The 14,118-nt window shown below is 35.9% G+C and overlaps 1 protein-coding gene across 2 annotated transcripts in view; it reads left to right on the top strand.

Annotated features, from left to right (window-relative positions):
• Positions 1–14,118, top strand: part of LOC149065602 (rab11 family-interacting protein 4A-like) — a 96,180-nt gene that overhangs the window by 23,587 nt on the left and 58,475 nt on the right. The gene's annotated exons all lie outside the window — the stretch shown is intronic.

Genomic DNA, 14,118 nt, shown 5'->3' with positions numbered 1-14,118 from the left:
CATTTTCCCCGTCTTGATCATTCTCATGTTTGTGTATTATGGAATGATGTTGATTTTTTCAAAAATAACTATATATTTTTGCAGCAATATTTGTTGATTTATATTCACAGCACCTAATGATGGATATCGAAAATACCAATGGAATCGCATTAATTGTCATGAGGGGTTTTGGTTTTCACAAGGTTGCGGTAGAGTATTTTTCTCGTTTATACTGGAAGTTAATATGAAGAACCCGGGTTATCCGAAAGTACTTTTTATAAATTTATTTTAAAGATCAGGTGCCAGATAGTGCCTTGCGTTGCAATAATCTGGTTCTAAGTGTGTCGCAGCCTGTAACCAGGGCCATCTAAGAGCCTAAGACAAAGTGATTTTTTTTTGAGGCTCCCCCTTACTTGGCTAGAAATGTGTGCCTACTAATTTGCATGCTTATTCTCGAGATTTTTAATCGTATCTCATTTTCATGAAGCATCATCTGCACTTAATGCCCCCGGGCCGTGCCTGGGTGAGCCCATTCTTTAATACGGCACTGCTAACGAGACTACGTGTACAGACGCTTACCAAAATGGGCGATATCTTTCCTTTAGGGCAAGGGGTGTGATGGATCGGAGCAGGAGTATGGTAAAAGCTACAGATACAACATGGGATTTTATGGGTTTTCTTATCCGGTTGATGAGGAAAATAAGTTTGGAAGACTTTGTACCAGACAAATATCTTGTTGCTCAAGAACACTATGGTGCTCCAGCATGTAAGAACTCTGGTTATATATTGGTTCCAAAGCAATGTGTGTAAAACTAATCTTCGAAATAATGTAAACTCTAAATACATTAAAGCCGCCATACACGTTCCGGTTTGCTTGCACAAACACACTACCTGTCAGGTATACCCGAACATGTGTAGCGGCACATTTATAGTATTTCATGTAAATTGTAACCTAGAGATCTAAAATTTTCGAGAATAATCTTTCGGAGAATATTCTCATCAAGGAGAATATTCGAGAATATCCTCTGGTAGGACTACTATTATAAATAACTTTAGAATATTCTTATAAGTTCTTGATGAGAATATTCTCCTGTTATTTATAATATAGTTACATATATAATCCTTGAGAATATTCTCTGAAGGGCTACTTTCATAAATTACTGGGGAATATTCTTATAGAAAATAATAAGAATTATTCTGAAGTTATTAATAATAGTCCATCCAGAGAATATTCTTGAATATTCTCCGCGATGAGAATATTCTTCAGTCACCAAAATCTTTCCAGAGTATCATCAAGAATATATTAATAACATGTATTATAATTAGAGCCCGGATTATATGCAAATGCATTTGCATATTTTAAACCCCCTCTCATCATGACCTGGAGAATATTCCGAATGTCTCGAACAAAAGTTGTCATTGGGGGTGATTATACCAAAAATTGTTTTGTTGTAAATGTTTCAGGCAATGAAAACTGATTTATATTTCACGATATAAACTATAAATTAGTAAAAAAATTTAAATTATTTAAAAGAAAAATGAATATTCTCGATCATTCTCCAATTTTTACATCCGGGAGAAATATTCTCACCTCTCATCTCTATTGTAACCTAATACTACTGTATATGTATTTGATCATTTTATTATCTTTATTACAATAAAGATAGTCAAAAACGTAATTTCTACCATTTATGGCATTATTTCTTCCTTTAAGGTCAAAATTTGCTAATTTATCCGAGTTAGGTTTGATCCACATTAACTCGAATAATTAACACTTTTCTCTGGAGATTTCTATAAGTTGATTGGAATTCAATGTTTGCATGATATAGAATTTACTCGGATCTTTTCACACGAGTCTGCCATTTTCCGGGATGTATTTGCTCATGCGCAAAGCTAATTCTTTAAGCCTATTATAGGAATAGTCGCTCCGTAGAGGGTGTGAAATGTAATTTCCGTGTCCTTGAAAGACGCCATTTCCTGTCTTTGTCAAAATGAAACGCTGACCATAGGTAGACATGTTCATTCAGCCGTATATCACGAATGGAATTCATCAAGTGCTGACGAAATACTAGACTATAATACAGTATTCAAAATGTGGAAGTGAGAATTGAATTTTGTCGCTTTACCCGGTTTGTGTGGCTGTAGGTTTGGACGTTACTGATTGACCAACCAAAAATATAAGTTGAAGGATATGATAAAGAAAAGTCAAGGATCTCTTAATGTCCCCGTGACTGTTTCACGGAGCTAGTAAGCTGTAAAAGGAACCTACGCGTCGCACTGCTTTTATTGAGAGCGCTGTGACTAAAACAGATTTCGCTTTTTTTTTTTAATATTATTTTTTTATATTATACCTGTTGAGGACGTTGACTTTTTTTATATATGTATGGAATATGATGTGAGGTTAGGAGAAATCGGGCAGAGACGATTACACAAAACCAGTTTGTGGATAAAATTGAATAGCAACAGCTTCGTAATGGGAAGTAAAGTGTCGAATCCGGGTCGTGATTTTCACGCCAAACACATATAATGAGTACAATAGATAAAAAGAATTATACATTTTATTTGAATAAAACGCGGAAATCGGGTGTGGAAAATAGTTTATGATTTAATTACTGTGTTCTGATTGTCATTCTTTGAACAACGCGAATTTTGTGAATTTTAAATCATTTTCCGCGTCAAAATTCATTTTGTGCTCGTGAGCTTGATTTTAACTTTACACAGAGTGGCACTGCTGTGTGTGAGATCTGAACGGATAAGTACAAATACAACGCCACAACAGGCAAAATGCCCAATGAGGTGGCTGAGAAAAAGATGCCCATAATAAATATGGATGTCATATATTTCAAAAATACAGCAACCCAATTAAAAATACAATCACAAAAATTATAAACACAATCACAAAAATTATAAACACAATCACAAAAATTATAAACACAATCACAAAAATTATAAACACAATCACAAAAATTATAAACACAATCACAAAAATTATAAACACAATCACAAAAATTATAAACACAATCACAAAAATTATAAACACAATCACAAAAATTATAAACAATATATACACATGATACAATGCCCATAAAGAATATTATGGTTGTCTTATTCTAAGTATGGATAGCTTCTCGATTTACCCCAACATGTTTATCGTATTTCTTTTTAATATACAGTATAAGAAATTACGTATCGTATGGATTCATCTAGCTCAGAGCGTTCGTTACTCAACGTTTCTGTACACAAGGACCAGTAAAATGCCCGATACAGTGTGACAGACCAACAACGTACAGCATGGATAGTGTGAGCATATATCACGTAGTTTACGGTATACGAAAAGGCGGGCCATTATCTGGTAAGGAAAAGATGGGATATTATTACATAAATGCAGAAATAAAGTACTTATAACACAGTAATATCCCGTAACGTGCTATTCATCTCTATTATCTCACCTAGAAGGTAATTTATTTTTGAAGATGATTTTCATAACTTATAATTCATCTCTGTTCATCTCGCGTATCGTAGTTACCCTTCATTTGTCATATATTGGCAATTTCCTGATTTCATCAACAATTGGCGATTTTGATGACTTTGCCAATTGTCACTAAAAACATTGCCATATGTCTCGTATTTTGCTATGTTGGGGTTTCCAATTTTTCGTATTTTTCTCGATCATCTAGTCGTAATGAAGGAAATTTCTCGGGAAACACATTTTTGTTTACTGCGATTTGCTGCAGCCCTTCACTTGTTCACCCCCTTACTTGTCAATAATTTTAGTGACAATTAGGGAATTTGTCGTAAATTTCATTTTTTGGCTACACTTAGCAATATCGTACTACTAGGATTTCCCCGCATTTTTCGCAACTTATTAGTTATAGTAATAAGTATGAAGGTCTAATTTTTATTTGAACCCATAAGGATACTACTAATATCAATTATAATTGAATAATTTTTAATTTAATTATTCAGTGAAACCTCGCTACAACGATAAATCCCTTTACAACGATATTTTTTCAAACCTTGTTTGGAATTGCCTGTGTAGTCTAATGTTAAACTCCTCTCGATACAATTATATCCTTTACTACAATAAATCCCTCTATAACGATATTTTTGAGGTCATTTCAAAACTGCTACAACGATATTTTTTATACGTGCTCAAAATCACCTTCAATACATTTTTATGTTCCTCACCAGTTTTTGTTCTTTCGAAGGTGTCTAATAGCATCGGTATTTTGCACTATCTACCGTTTGAAAGTGTTAATGATGCTGCCTTGAAGCTACTGTCTGTGTAGTACACAAAAGTGTTGAGCGATAAACTACTTTACAGGGTAAAAAACAACCAACTGAATTTTACTCAACAAATGAATTACAATTTTTTGCTGTGAATAAACATTCAAAATGGATTTTATGTTGGTAATAACAACACCGATTCAGACATAATATATAACAACAGTGACGCCCGATGATAATGTTACTTGTCGATATAACCTCTCTTCAACGATATTTGTTCTTGGTCCGCTGAGTATCGTTATATCAGTCACTATAATTAACCCTATAGCCGCGGGCAACGCAAATATCACGTTTCTCAAATTTTTTCAGCCAAGATGACGCAGGGTATATTCATCTTCACATACAATTTTTTTTCGGAATTTTGTTGCTAAATTTTATGTAATCACACTTTACCCGGAGGCACTTCCACCTAGAAGGCATCTTAAAAAACCCCTGTAAGTTACTTTAAGTGTTTGAGATGAAAGCCCCAAAGTTCATATTCACTATATTTCTAACTTGAAACTTACACAATCCTCAACTCCCTGACTCCCTAAGTCAAGGCTCAACTCCCTGAGGTCAAAAGAAAAAATTCTGCAGTGAGAAAAAACAACCCACGTATTTGTGGCACCAGGGTCTGAATGGGAAAAACATAGCGGATAAAAATGCCCCGCAATTTTGTACAGAAAAATTCAAAAACCGCCCGCGGCTGGAGGGTTAAATTATCAAGTCTATCTGCCTGCGAACCACCTGTGCAATCTTCGCGGACCATAGGTTGAGAAACGCTGATCCAGCTGAATGCTAACTTCTAACGGCCGTATTCACCGACAGAGTTTAAACTACAAGGTGAAATGATTGGACATCTAAACAGATTGGTTAAATTCAGGATTGTAACCAATCCGTGTCGATCTCTAATCCTTTAACCTGCGATTGTAGTTTAAACGCTGTCGGTGAATACAGCCGTTAGATGATTTTTCTTTACCTTTCATATTGCAGTAGTGGTATTTCCGGGTTTAATGTTTGTTTGTAGTTCTCTCTCGGCAGCTTTTCTAGTAATTCCCACGGACCTTCAACATTTAAAGACGGTGGTGCATATTTCAACGAATGATTGCCACTCAATAGCTGAAGATTCGTTCCTCGATCGAAACTGCTTCGCCCGACCGAACCCAAGTTCTGCTGGATCCGCTCTGATTAGTTTCAAACGCCTTTATTCTTTCTTGTTTTCATATTTCGTACATCAAGTACTGATGCCATCTTAATTAGACAAGTTCGTTTGCTTTATACAGTATAGAAAAAAGCGAATTTTATAGACTTTTTTTTTCATAGTAAATAGTGCGAAGCTTTCGATGTGATACTGTAAGAATTTTTTTTTCATTGTTGACGTCGACGGATTATTATATTTATCGGGACAGTAGAGGACTATTCCCACGGTGACAGTTCTGTTAAATAAAGTACAAGGAGTCTCTTATTTGATGATGTGGTTTGTTTGGTGACTTGGACGTTCCACGTTACGGATATGCATAGTATTTCTTGATATTGCCTTTAAATAGTATAAGTTAGTGTTTGCCAAACTTTTTGAAACACGACTCCTCCCTTTTGAGAAGAATTTTACCGATGAACCCCCCCCTTCCCCCATATAAGGTGACCATCTGTTCCATCTCCCAGAGCATTCCTTGGTTTTTTCATTAATGAATCTGCTTTAATTTCCGTAATCAATTATGAATGAAATCAAATTATTTTTCGATATTTAGTTGGCAGAGCTGTTTTATTATGGGATTTCAAACTACCACATTTTTGGCTTTGAATCTTGAGGACGGTGTCATAGACAGAGCCGCAAGTTAGGATGGAATGCTTATCTTGCGCATCGTAATGTTTTAATGCCCTCGATTTTAGTTCCCTCCCAATATTTTCAATGATTTCACTTCATGAATGACACACTAGCGTTATTAATTGTTCTCAATATATAATGTATTGACATTCCCCCCCCCTCGATTCACATCCTAATTATCGTTCTGTCTTTTTATCTTTTAAAAATATATAAAATATTTCAAAATCTGTTGATTCTTTCTGAATTCCCTATATAAATATTAACTTGATCTATTGTAGAATTTGATAAAATCACATGTGATACATGTATGGTAAGTAACTGTTTAGCCGAGAGAGTCGAGGCATTTTTTAGTTTGAACACATATTTTTACTAACGTTAGTAAAAATATAAAGTAAATTTCTTATTCGGACGTTCTCATTTTGAAGAATCTCTCTCAACCCCCCCCCCCCCCCCCACTTTCGCAACTAGTGATATATGTCATTTTTTGTTTGTTTTAACCTTTCCGGACCCAAGGAGCAGTAAAATTTAAAAAAAAATTCGACAGACAATCAACTCACAGCATGAGTTGCGTGACCATAATATTACTCATATTTTACGGGGCATTCTTGTAACCTCTTCGCACCTCAGCCAAAACTTATTATTAGGGAAAAATTTGTTTTGATTGATTTTTGTTTATTGTATGCCAAAATGTTCTTTAAAGATAAAGAAAATTTAATTAATTTTTGGGTCGATATCTTTACTAGGACCATTTGAGTTAGGTACACATACATGTACCTCAGGACTTTGAAAAATAATAATTAAAAACCATTTGAAACGAGGTGTACCTCAGGAGCGAAGAGGATATTTTTGGCTATTCCGACTGTTTTATAAAATTTCCCGATTTCATCGACGAAACTTTGTAATCTTTACTAAAATCGTGAATGAAGATAACTTTCATAACTTATAAATTATGGCTATGAATATAGATATTAATCTCACATTTGTAACGTTTACGTTTTTTCCATGAACTACATTTCACTTCACTGCGATTTCCTACAGTCCCTTCCTTTCCCTGCCACTGGTAACTTTTTAGCAGTTTCGGCGACTTATGGAAACGTTTTTGGTGGCAATTGGCATATTTTACCGTATTTAAGATCCGAATTTCTCTTAATTTTCTTAATATCGTCACCTCTAGTCGTGATGAATGTTTTTTTCCCCCCATGAAATACATTTTTGTTTACTGCGATTTGATGCAGTCCTTTATTTCCCTACTCTTTAGCAATAATTAGCAAATTTGTAGTAAATTGCATTTTTGGCTACAATTAACAGTATCCGATATTTCCTCGTTGAAACACGGAATCTCGTTTGAAATCAATTTTTTTCATCTTGTAACAGGCACGGCGCTAATGTGAATAAAGGAAAAACAACATTAAATTAAAATTAAGCATAAGATAAAATGCTACAGTGATAAATAGCATTGAGCCAACACTATTACAAAGCATTTCCTTCGCTATCCTAGTCATCGAGACAAAAGAAGCGAAAATAAATAAATTACGCCAGAACTTGCAGAGGAAATCCCATTCATAAGAACCGGTTCTTTTATTGTATGAGCGTTTCAAAATTATGGGAGAAGTTATATATAGCGGAAATGGTGTATGTATATTATACATATTTACATATATCTTTTTTTGTGGTGTACTCTGCAACTTACCCAATATTTATTCAGTAAGCATGTAGTTATAAACACTTAAGTTTTGCTCCAGACTGCTTCCCACGCAGCATACAGGGTGTCCGGGCAAAAAGGTATCGAATAATAATTTCAGATATGAGAGTGCTGCAGCGTCGATAACAGGCGCGGATCCAGAGGTCTGCGATCGCCCGTCCCAAGAGCCGAATGATGTGGGGAAATTTGTCTGTCCCGTAAAATACTGGATGATACAACGACCTTACACAGGAAGTTCCCTCTCCCGACACATCGCTTGCCTCCGTTCATTTGCAGTTGAAGATGTCTGCTTCAGTTCCATACGCAGCCGAAGATGCCTGCCTTCGCTTAGGCGCGTATCCGGAGGAGGGCGATGGGGGTGATTGCCCCTGCAAGAGCTGAATAATATGGGGAAATCTGTGTGTCCCGTAAAATACGGGAACGATCCAACGAATCTGCGCTATAAGTCGTCCCTCCCGACACGTCGGATCCGCACCTGGTCGATAAGGGATTGCCGAGTTTTTTTCTACTGAAATAACGCATTCGCACGGTCGACAGCTGAAAAACCCCACCAGTTAAACGTGTTAAAAATATGCTTGAACTAGATGATGGTACACAACACGTGCATGGCACCAGTGTCATCCGACAGTATAATTTTGAAGGGTAATTTCACTCCTCCCCAAACTTTTAAGAGGTAATAGAGAGGTTTTTCCTACCAAATGACAAATAACTCTATTAAAAAAAATTACGTAAAATTTGTAGGAGTATAATTTCCACTCCTCAACGAAATGTGGAGGAGTAAAATTGAGATGTGGAGGAGTAAAATTGAGTTTTGATACGCGAATCTCGCATGTAGATGCCTATTGGCGAACACTGCATGGCCCATTCCGGCTGCACCGATTCTATGGGAGGAAGGTTTACGAGGTGCCCCTGTGCGGTTTTTTAGTAGTGGTAGCATGTGGACGCCGCAACATAAGGTCCAGTGCATGCTTAACTGACGTGATAATCACGTCACGTCAGTATAGTGTTTCGGCCTTTAGGCTAGCTGTATTTGAATTAGTGACGCGTGTTAAACGCCTTGTACGAACTGAGTGAAATGTGAAGTCAACCTCCCACATTATTTGAAACAGCGTTTGCAGCAGTTGATTTAATAACACCTAAAATGCTATTAAAAACGTTTGATGAGAGATCGAGCACCGGTTGGATGTCTACAGAGGTACTAAGGGTGCTCACATTCAACTTTATTAACCTGAAAATTAAATTGAGTTTTCCTCCTCACACACACACACACAATACGACTCAAAATAATAAATAATCGTGTGTGGTTCTCTCATTATGAGACGTTACTTTTGGATATCTTTAGCCAGTGAGTGATGAGATTCCAAAATAACCCGGCATAAGGATACATCTCGGCATCCATGGTAATGTCAACTATGAGTGTCCGTGGCTTCCAATCGTTTTATTTCTGGTGCCATTTTAAATATTTATCCAAGATTTTCCATTGAATTTGGAGGAAAAATGAAGGCCGAGAAACTTTATTAATCCTCTCAGAGGCATTGACGAGATAACTCGCCTCCTTAAAAACCTTTTATTTTAGCATCGACAAGTCCAGATATGTTGTAAAGTTGATTTCTCAATGAAACACTTTTTCCTATCCCTTTTAGTTCGCACCTGCTGAAAATCGGAAGAAAGCATAGACTTAAGATATAAAGTATTATTACTCTGTGGAAGAAAGCCTACTTTATCAAGAAAGATGCAGCATTTTACAGGGGGTTTAGGGATATCTATGCTGTGGAAAGGGTTAAAAACACTTTTTTTCAAAAATTATTTCATTAATTGATTTTAAAAAATACAAAAAAAATTGCTTTGGTTCATTTTTTAGGGCATCGACGGTTTTTTTTATCCTCATTACCCAGTAACTCTGGAAAATATTACGTTGTCAACTCAAGGGGGAATGGCCAATATCATTTTATTTTCCACCTTTTTCAACGCGATGAGTTCTTTTCTTGGTCACGAATGTTTTTATGCTTCACATTTTACCGTGTAATAGATGGCCTGTGTCGTAATCAGATTCACGATTTACCGCCATGTTTTTTTTCAGCGGTAAATGGATTATCTTCATTTGAAATTTTACGCTAAAAACCAGAACTCATGTAGAGTAAGCTTTTTCTTCTCCGAGAGGAAATATAGTATTTGAAGACAGTTTTTTTTCGTATAGATTGTTTTTTAAACGGTCTATTTATGCTAAACCCTTTTTCGTGTATTTTCCCATCATTTAAGTATGTGAAAAACGCTTTTGTTTTTCTTGGGCTTAAACGTAGTCATTTTCCTCGATGTAAACAGATGGAATGAATCTAAAAATGGTTTCATCTTTATACCAACCATGTAAATAAAGTATGTAATAATGGGACGAGGAAACCATGATGATTAAAAGAAACGTTTGCAAACTAATGAATGAAATGAAGTTGTTGGAATAAGATTGTTAGACTCGCGGGAACAACTTGTTAAAATTAGGTATAAATTTGGTCGAATTTAAAATAGAAGGAAAACAAAAGTATTACGTTGGGAAAAAATATCTGATAGCCTAGTGTGTGTGTGTGAGAGTGAGTGAGTGAGTTTGCTTGGAAAGAAGTATCTAATATGTAAAACCAAACGAAAAGGTTCAGAAAATTATTTGAGTAATTACATGCATAAAGATGTTCTAGTACTAGCATAATGTTGATAAGCCATTAGGTAGTAGGTTTTTGTAAGAACTGAAGAATGTGGACAAAATTGTCCAGGGCTAGCACATTTGAAATTACCATGAGAATTCACCAAAAAGAACATGAGTATTCATTTGGAAAGGTTTAAACCGAACACATTATGAAAAACGAAGTACTGTGAAGCATTCTAAAATTCATAGGTATTCGCATTTTTCATGTGATTCCATGAATGCTTATTCGTGTTACAAATAGAAATCTTGTGTGTGCAATGTTTTTCTTTAGCACTCCCAAAATTTTCCACATTCCAATCATTTTTGGAACTTATATCACATCCTAGTGAATTTTATAAGACAGGGATTTTTAAATTTTGATATATTCAAAGCACACCGTTTAAAAATCACTGATCTACGGAAACGATTGGATTTTGAATTTTTCGCTTTTCAAAAATTTTCAGAAGTTCTCTTTTTGAAATAATTAAATGCAAAATGCTGTTACTGGTTTCTTGGGCGTGAAATTAGGTGTGTAGGTTTGACAAAATTGCGTTCTACCAGTAGCTTGAGATCCGTTTATGTTGTGAGTGGCCTGTTTTGTATAGTTACCCGTGGATGATTTTCATAGTTGTTCGTGCTATTTTATGCCCATATTCACTGGTCAACATAAGACATGTAGATGTAATTTTTCGAACTGAGTATTTTAAGCGCCTTTTGGGTCTCATTTTTATAATGACGGTCACATTTTTTGTGAATTCCATCCATGCTGGAACACTTCAGACGCATTTGAAAAACATTTTTTCTTACGTTTAGCTGAATAAAAATTCATGTTATACTGTATGTCACATAAATGAAAGATAAACATATCGATGCTATATTTCATTGGTGGCAAGAGCTTTCCCAGGTCAATTGTCAGTTCGCTTCTGTTCCCAAGTACGCAGAACCAAACCATTACTGATTGGATCTAATGCATCGTATAAAAGGTATAATCGGGGCCGGGCTTGGTCAATTAGCGGCCCGGTGCGAGAACAGTTTTGTGGCCTTCTCTAATACTTTATTTATATGCATGCGGCATTCCCACGAGAGATATGATAGAGATTAGGCCCAGAGATTAACTAATTTTTGCTTTGAACATTTGATGAAAATCCCAAGTCCGGCCCTGGGTATCATTGAAAATTTTTAGTCCCAATTGAACTGTCTGATATTTAACGGATGCTGGAGGTACATTTATTATTTATAACTAGAAGAAAACTACCATTTCTGTAATCATCAAACTTAAGGGGCCCTCTAAAACACTCGGAATTCGGGTCTGTCGAAGAACCTTTCCGAGGAGGTTTCAGTTTATAGGGCTGTCTTAACGCATGGGCATAGGCCCACTGGATAGTTCACGTGGATAGGAGCCTCATGTAAATGAGACATGCAAAACAAAATGCCTAATACATGAAAAAATATTTTGAATAGGGGTGGCTGAGACCTCAAGTGTGGTAGGGAGACGTATCCAGAGAATCTCCTTTCCGAGGGCTCATGGTGCTGTTAAGACCATGCCCCCTTCCCCACATGGGAAAGGATGACGTTGTTCTGGGGGCCTTAGGTATTGGTCTTATATTTTTCCAATATTTAGAACAATGAATTTTATTGAAAATCAAGGAGCCAGGTAAAAATCTTAGTCTGGGGTCCTATCAAAAATCAAGACCCCCATTCAAGAATAATGTGTGGCCACTGATTCACCATCATAGGCCTATGTACGTCTGTTAATAAATTGACATATTTTTCATCAATAGATCGACAGAACTTCAAGATCTAGCTTTTTGAAGCAATTCTGGTTGAATGTAATACGTAATATCATTTTAATAAAATGAATTCAGTTTTACGGCCTGATGCGATCGCACCCTTCACACCTGCCCAAGTCCGGCCCTGGGTAAAATCGAAAATTTTTAGTTCTAATAAAAGCGGTTGAACTCTTGATGATATGAACGGATGTTGGAGGTACATGTATTATTTATAACTAGGAGAAAACTATCATTTCTGTAATCATCTTCGATGGTGGGTGTACTACGTAACTCCTGGAATGATCTGCTAATGTGAACAAATGGGTTACTCGGTGAGTTTAACAAAGCAAGTCACGGCCTAGCTGCGAAACCGATAGTGATCTTTCATACCTTTTTTATGCTGGAACAACCAAAAAACGTGAAGGTCAGTGCCTGACAAGAATGAAAGAAAGAATGCAGCTTTACACTCATTTAGTTTCAGTCATTGCCTTAAGATAGTTACGGATTCGTGGCTCCGGACGATGACTTGATGCACGTGTTCCACGCATTTTTCGGAATAATACCTATTAAAAGAAAGTGTTCATCATATAATCACCTTTGTTCTTCTACATGCATATGTAATATAAGTGAATTTTTCTCTTTCTGTAAATCCGCCATGTATGTTGTTTGCGCGTGTGAAGTATAGGTTAAATGTATTCATGAAAAACTGCATGAAATTGTGTCTAAAGAGAATCGCAATCGTGACCTGATTCTTCTGCATAAACAACTGATAAATTGTTTGAACAGAGACGTGCTATCGGATTTTTTTTTTCCAGAGCTTTTCATGGGTTGTGTTATATGTCATGTGAGCACTTCATGTTTTTGGAGTTGCAACTGAATCGAGTTTTGATGGTTGGAAAGGAACTACAAAGAGTAGCGTATTCACGCGAGTAAGAAAACACGTCGGGAAACCACAAAAGTACCTGCATTTCCTTATTTTTATTGGCTAACGTCCGGCTTTTTTTTTGATGAGGACGTTTTTGGTTCTTCATGCTATGGAAGTCGTGACTATTGGGATAAATCACGTGATCTATCAGCTGATTCAACATTCGACTATCGCATACAAAGTCTCTTGTTTGGCTTCTAATTCCATGAGCAGGAAAACAAATGTATCTTAAAATTCCAATGAATGGATAACTTTGGAATTATTGACAATAGCGGGTACATTTAGTTTCGGAGAAATTTTTATGGATAACGGTAGGAAGTCATGAATGTTTTCTACTAGATCAGCGTTTCTCAAACTTTTTGAACCCAAGCACCAGTAGAATATAACCTGAAATAATTTGACGGACCACTTGTGTCCCATATTACGGACATCCCTTTAATTTTGGTCACGAATTTTTATGCAATAAATATTGAATTTTTAATATTTACTTAGGGCATGAATACACAGCGTTTTTATAATATATAAATTATATTATAATAATTATAGCAATATTTATCTCGTATTTTTTAGGTTCAAAGTGTTTTTCCTCAAGTTTTCAGCAATTTTAATAACAATTGGTGATTGTGCCTACTTCTGGCAACGTTTTTGATGTCAATTGGCGATGTCTCGCATTTTGTCCTATTTAAGATCCCAGTATAACGTTTTTTTCTCAATTAAATATGACCATCTGAACATTTTTCCCCGCGAAATATATTTTTTTAAAGGATTTATGGCAGTCCTTCATTCTCCCCACACTTCAGCATTTTCAGCAGTAATTAGCAAATTGCATTTAAGGCAATAAATGACATTTTTCGACTGAATTTAGTAGTACCCCGTATTTATCGTAACCCGTACGAGCGAAATTCCCGACATTTCCCACGTATCATCGTATACCCAAGTATAAAGGTATAATTTTTATTTGAACCCATATGGATATTTCTA

This window comes from Pholcus phalangioides, unplaced genomic scaffold, assembly GCF_987345545.1.
Source record: "Pholcus phalangioides strain wild (caught in Gottingen) unplaced genomic scaffold, Ppha-v1.0 ptg000039l_1, whole genome shotgun sequence".
Taxonomy (NCBI): domain Eukaryota; kingdom Metazoa; phylum Arthropoda; class Arachnida; order Araneae; family Pholcidae; genus Pholcus; species Pholcus phalangioides.
This window is presented reverse-complemented; position numbering and strand designations above follow the sequence as displayed.